The sequence below is a fragment of the Giraffa tippelskirchi genome, chromosome X (genome assembly GCF_054371585.1).
Source record: "Giraffa tippelskirchi isolate mGirTip1 chromosome X, T2T-mGirTip1v1.2.pri, whole genome shotgun sequence".
Lineage (NCBI taxonomy): Eukaryota > Metazoa > Chordata > Mammalia > Artiodactyla > Giraffidae > Giraffa > Giraffa tippelskirchi.
Genome location: NC_137289.1, coordinates 65776798 through 65783959, shown reverse-complemented (window position 1 = coordinate 65783959; position 7162 = coordinate 65776798). Strand labels below are relative to the sequence as shown.

Sequence of the window (7162 nt, the reverse complement as noted above, 5' to 3'; positions counted from 1 at the left end):
GTTGAACGGTTCTATGAAGACCTACAAGGCCTTGTAAAACTAACACCCAAAAAAGATGTCCTTTTCATTATAGGGGGCTGGAATGCAAAAGCAGGAAGTCAAGAAAAACCTGGAGTAACAGGCAAATTTGGCCTTGGAGTACAGAATGAAGCACGGCAAAGGTTAACAGAATTTTGCCAGGAGAACGCACTGATTATAGCAACACCCTCTTCCAACGACACAAGAGAAGACTCTACACATGGACCAGATGGCCAACACTGAAATCAGATTGATTATATTCTTTGCAGTCAAAGATGGAGAAGCTCTATACAGTCAGCAAACACAATACTGGGAGCCGACTGTGACTCAGATCATGAAATCCGTATTGCCAAATTCAGACTGAAATTGAAGAAAGTAGGGAAAACTACTAGACCATTCAGGTATGACCTAAATCAAATCCCTTACGATTATACTGTGAAAGTGAGAAATAGATTTAAGAGACTAGATATGATAGAGTGCCTGATGAACTATGGACGGAGGTTTGTGACATTGTATAGGCGACAGAGATCAGGATCATACCCAAGAAAAAGAAATGCAAAAAAGTACAATGTCTGTCTGAGGAAGCCTTACAAATAGATGTGAAAAGAAGAGAAGCAAAAAGTAAAGGAGAAAAGGAAAGATATTCCCATTTGAATGCAGAGTTCCAAAGAATAGCAAGGAGAGATAAGAAAGCCTTCCTAAATGAACAATGCAAAGAAATAGAAGAAAACAATAGAATGGAAAAGACTAGGAATCTCTTCAAGAAAATTAGATAACAAGGGAACATTTCATGCAAACATGAGCTCAATAAAGGACAGAAATGGTATGGACCTAAGAGAAGCAGAAGATATGAAGAAGAAGTGGCAAGAATACACAGAAGAATTGTACAAAAAAGATCTTCATGACCCAGATAATCAAGATGGTGTGATCACCCACCTGGAATCAGACATCCTGGAAAGTGAAGTCAAGTGGGCCTTAGGAAGCATCACTAGGAACAAAGATGGTGGAGGTGATGCAATTCCAGTTGAACTATTTCAAATCCTAAAAGATGATGCTATGAAAGTGCTGCATTCAATATGCCAGCATATTTTGGAAATTCAGCAGTGGCCACAGGACTGGAAAAAGTCAGTTTTCATCCCAATCCCAAAGAAAAGCAATGCCAAAGAATGCTCAAACTACCGCACAATTGCACTCATCTCACACGCTAGCAAAGTAATGCTCAAAATTCTCCAAGCCAGGCTTCAGCAATACGTGAACTGTGAACTTCCAGATGTTCAAGCTGGTTTTAGAAAAGGCAGAGGAACCAGAGATCAAATTGCCAATATCCACTAGATCATCAAAAAAGCAATAAAGTTCCAGAAAAGCATCTACTTCTGATTTATTGACTATGCCAAAGCCTTTGACTGTGAGGATCACCACAAACTGTGGAAAATTCTGAAAGAGATGGGAATACCAGACCACCTCATCTGCCACTTGAGAAATCTGTATGCAAGTCAGGAAGCAACAGTTATAACTGGACATGGAACAACAGACTGGTTCCAAATCGGGAAAGGAGTATGTCAAGGCTGTATATTGTCACTCTGCTTATTTAACTTATATGAAGAGTACATCTAGAGAAACGCTGGGCTGGTTGAAGCACAAGCTGGAATCAAGATTGCCGGGAGAAAAATCAATAACCTCAGATATGCAGATGACACCACCCTTAAGGCAGAAAGTGAAGAACTAAAGAGCTTCTTGATGAAAGTGAAAGAGGAGAGTGAAAAAGTTCGCTTAAAGCTCAACATTCAGAAAACTAAGATCATGGCATCCGGTCCCATCACTTCATGGCATATAGATGGGGAAATAGTGGAAACAGTGGCTGACTTTATTTTGGGGGGCTCCAAAATCACTGCAGATGGTGACTGCAGCCGTGAAATTAAAAGACACTTGCCCCTTGGAAGGAAAGTTATGACCTACATAGACAGCATATTAAAAAGCAAAGACATTCCTTTGCCAACAAAGGTCCGTCTAGTCAAGGCTATGGTTTTTCCAGTAGTCATGTATGGATGTCAGAGTTGGATTATAAAGAAAGCTGAGTACTGAAGAATTGATGCTTTTGAACTGTGGTGTTGGAGAAGACTCTTGAGAGTCCCTTGGACTGCAAGGAGATCCAACCAGTCCATCCTAGAGGAAATCAGTCCTGAGTGTTCATTGGAAGGACTGATATTGAAGCTGAAACTCTAATACTTTGGCCACTTGATGCGAAGAGCTGACTCATTTGAAAAGATCCTTTTGCTGGGAAAGATTGAAGGCCGGAGAAGAAGGGTATGACAGAAGATGAGACGGTTAGATGGCATGACCGACTCAATGGACATTAGTTTGAATAGACTCCGGGAGTTTGTGATGGACAGGGAGGACTGGCGTGTTGCAGTTATGGGGTCGCAAATAGTTGGACACAACTGGGCGACTGAACTGAACTGAAGTAAGTCTTGAAAACTAGAATAAAAGAAGCTCAAAAAATGAAAAGGTTAAAAAAATAGTGTGATACACTAGGATAATTTGAACAACTGAGTTTCATTTTCATGATAAGCAGAGAGAGAAGACTTTTTTTGTAAAACTAGAACTTTTAGAAAACAGAGCTTTGGCCATAGAGCTTTTCCCTTAGTGTCCTTCTGCTCTCAGTATAGGTTCAAACTGAAGATTTCTGGTTTCTCATGTAAAGAGCTTGGCAGTTGCCAGTCCATCCTTACAAACTGAAAAGTCAACTCTTCCTGGATCTATAAGTGAAGGGGAGACACAGGGCAAACTGCCACTCTCAAAGGTGGAAAGAAAGACAAATACTGGAAGTCACTGTTTATCAGAGCAGACCCTCAGGAGAAGAAACTGCCTCAAAATTATTCCAGGGTAGGAAATCTTACATTGATGAATTACTGTAGGCTCATCATGGTCAAGTCTAACAGCTAAAAATGCAGAGTGATCCTGTCATAGGATGGCCCCTACATTTTGTAAGTTTTACATCCAGGGTGCATGTTCAGTAGCTAAGTTGTGTCCAACTTTGCAACCCCATGGTCTGTAGCCTGCCATGCTCCTCTATCCACGGAGATTCTCCAGGAAAAAATACTGGAGTGGGTTGCCATTTCCTTCTCCATTTATATCCAGATGGTAGGCCACGTTTTCATAATAAGTATTAGAGAAAATCAACTTATGCTTCTGGCAGTGGGAGGGGAAGAAGACCCATTTTAAAATACCCCAGAGGTCCTTCTTCATAAAAAGGCTACCTTCTGGGAAGACTAGTTAAGGGGAACATAGCCTACTGGGATATTATCAGAATATACTGGATGAAGGAATATACCCAACTCCAGTCCACTCTAGACATTCTGTCCAACCTAAGGGAAGAGAAAAAACCAGAAATTTGTGAAGTTTACAGTCTAGAAGCATAAGCTCACTAGAAGACTGAGACCTAATCATAAGACTATAGACTTCCTTCTCTTCTCCAAAAACTTAGAATCCCATTAATAAAGTACTATTTAGAGTAGTTCCTTTTACTTGGTACATCATGTCTGACTCTCAAGAAAAAAATTACAAAAAAAGTTAAAAAAAAAAATATATATATATCCTTTGAGCAGAGCAAGCATCAGAACTACATGCTGGGGAGGCTGGAATTATCAGTGCAAGAGTTTTAAAATAACTGTCTTGTCCTTAATTGCTCAGTTGTGTCTGACTCTTTGTGATCCCATGGACTATAGCCCACCAGATTCTTCTGTCCATGGGATTTTCCAGGCAAGACTACTAGAGTGGGTTGCCATTTCCTTCTCCAATAATGGCGTAAAAATGAGATAAATGCATGCAGAAAAATAAAACTCGATTCTTATCTAACACCACTCCAAAAAATTAATTTGAAATGGATCTAAGACTTAAACATAAGACCTGGTACTAAAAAATTCCTAGAATAAAACAGTGAAAGAAGCTCCTCAATATTCATCTTGGCAATGATTTTTTTTTTTTTGAGTGATACTGAAACCACAAGCAACAAGAGCAGAAATCAAAGTACTAAACAACTTAAGAATGATTTATTTTTTGGAAATGGTAGGCTAAAAAGCCACTATTCCATGTTATCAGCATCTTAGTTTTTCTTAACATTCTTTGGTTAAAACTCTAAAATTATGGAAGATTTGGTTACCTGTACAGCTTTTTTAAAATGGTGTTTGAGTCTTCAACAGTTATTTAACTTGTCGATTGAAACAGGTCTAGGAGCTACTCAGTTCCAGCATAAAATTAGACCTAGTTACCTACATCAGTAACTGAGCAATTTTTGAACATTTGCTGTGCTATACTGTGTTAGGTACTGGGAATATCAACTTCAGTAAAAGACTTGGCTCCCATGGAACTTTAAAGTTGAATGCGGATACAAGCCTTAGACCAAAAAACTGTAAAATCTGGTATTATAGTTTAGCATTTTTCCTGACATTATTTTATCATTTATGTCATTGTAATACTTTTAGAATATTATTCATAATCAATAACAGTGAAGTATATACATTTTCTTAAACATTTAAATTTACAGCCAGATTTTTAGATTCTCTTATTTAATTTAAAATGTTAGAGACAGTTTTATTAAGGAATTTTAAAAATTGATCCTCACTGCTATTATGTGTACATAAAGAAATTCAGTTTCAAAATATTGGGATGTTAGAAACTACATCAGTTCTTGCTTGTGGTTAAGAGTGAGGCAGGCAGATTGAAAACACAGGAGTAAGAGGAAAGTTTTGAAGTTACTAGAAGTATTCTATATCTTGATCATAGTGATGATTACACTGATATATACATTTTTCAAAAGTTGTTGAACTGTAGTCTAAAATGAGTTTTATCATATATAAATTTTATACCAATATATTTATTTAAAAAGAAAAATGTGAGACAATGCCAGGCTGGACAAATCTCAAGCTGAAATCAAGATTGCCAGGAAAAATAACAACCTCAGATATGCAGATGATACCACTCTAACGGCAGACAGGAACTAAAGAGTCTCTTGATGAGAGTGAAAGAGAAGAAAAAGCTGACTTAAAATTCAATATTCAAGGCAGGAAGCTGTGGCTTAAAAGGGCAGCCCTTGCCAGGCCCTTCCTCCCTCCCTCTGTCTCTGGGCCTGTGAGAGCGCCTCTTCTCCATGAGAGAGCACCTCTATCCTGCCGCCATGTACTGGTGCCTGGGTGAAGCGCTGCTGCTGTCCTGTGTCGAGCCTGCCGCCCTTGATTCTGTGGCTACCGACTCTGCCGCGCTGCTGGGCTGGCCCCTCGGGGCAATGTGCTGCAGCCATCACCGCCTCGCAGCCAGGGCTTGTGCCATCCGCTCAGTGACACTACAGCAAGATGGCGGCCAATCATGAGGAAGACCTCAACTTCTTCAATGTAGTGGAGGCCTTCTTCAACCGTGGTGCCAACATCGTGGAGGACAAGCTGGTGGAGGACCTCAAGACCCGGGAGACTGAGGAGCAGAAGCGGAACCGGGTGTGTGGCATCCTGCGGATCATCAAGCCCTGCAATCATGGGCTGAGCCTGTCCTTCCCCATCCGGTGTGACGACGGCTCCTGGGAAGTCATCGAGGGCTACTGGGCCCAGCACAGCCAACACCGCAAGCCCTGCAAGGGAGGTATCCATTATAGCACTGATGTGAGTGTAGATGAAGTTAAAGCTCTGGCTTCTCTGATAACATATAAGTGTGCACTGGTTAATGTGCCATTTAGGGGTGCCAAAGCTGATGTTAAGATCAATCCCAAGAATTATACTGATAATGAATTGGAAAAGATCACAAGGAGGTTCACCATGGAGCTGGCAAAGAAGGGCTTTATTGGTCCTGGCATTGATATGCCTGCCCCAGACATAAGCACAGGCCAGCGGGAGATGTCCTGGATTGCTGAGACCCATGCTAGCACTATAGGGCACTCTGATGTTAATGCCCATGCCTGTGTTACCATAAGCCCATCAGTCAGTGTGGAATCCACAGACGGATCTCTGCTACTGGTCAGGGAGTTTTCCATGGGATTGAAAACTTCATCAATGAGTCTTCTTACATGAGTATTTTAGGAATGACACCAGGATTTGGAGATAAAACATTTGCCATTTAGAGATTTGGTAATGTGGGCCTGCACTCTATGAGATATTTACATCTTTTTGGTGCTAAATGTATTGCTGTTGGTGAGTCTGATGGCAGCATATGGAATCCAGATGGTATTGACTCAAAGGAACTGGAAGACTTCAAATTGCAACATAGAACAATCCTGGTCTTCCCCAAAGCAAAGATCTATAAAAGTAGAATCTTGGAGGTTGACTGTGACATCCCTGCTGCCAGGAAGAAGCAGCTGACCAAGTCCAATGCACTAAGAGTCAAAGCCGAGATCATTGCTGAAGGTGCCAATGGACCAACAACTCCAGAAGCTGATAAGATTTTCCTAGAGAGGAACATCATGGTTATTCCAGATCTCTACTTGAATGCTGGAATAGTGACAATATCTTACTTTGAGTAGCTAAAGAATCTAAATCATGTCAGCTATGGCCGTTTGACCTTCAAATATGAAAAGGATTCTAACTACCACTTGCTCATGTCTGTTCAAGAGAGTTGGAAAGGAAATTTGGAAAATATGGTGGAATTATTCCCACTGTACCCACAGCAGAGTTCCAAGACAGGATATCTGACAAAGACATTGTGTACTCTGGCTTAACTACACAATGGAGCACTCTGCCAGGCAAATCATGCATACGGCCATGAAGTGTAACCTGGGATTGGACCTGAGACCAGTTGCCTATGTCAACACCATCAAGAAAGTCTTCAAGGTGTTCAGTGAAGCTGATGTGACCTTCACATAGACCAGACTGTGGCTGACTTCTTCACTACCCTCTTCCTCTGCAGACCTATCACAAGTTTACACGTAACCACAGAAATCTCTTTCTCATGACTTAATAGATAATAGACATCAATCCTAACAAGTCAGTCCAAATTAGCCCCTTAAGAGAAAAAAAGATTAAGGTTAGGGGATCATATATAAGCTAATAAGTGATAGTAGAAATTAGCTATGCCAGAGAGTCATTTGGGCATTTTGCCTTTAAATAAAAGGTTTTTTCCATCTGCTTGTGTTGCCTTTCTCCATGGTTGCTTCCCAGCACATTCA

The 7162-nt window shown here is 40.7% G+C and overlaps 1 pseudogene; it reads left to right on the top strand.

Moving 5' to 3' along the window:
• The first annotated feature begins 5191 nt into the window (after nucleotides 1–5191).
• LOC145536883 (glutamate dehydrogenase 1, mitochondrial-like) lies at nucleotides 5192–6860 on the top strand (annotated as a pseudogene).
• The last annotated feature ends 302 nt before the right edge of the window (nucleotides 6861–7162 follow it).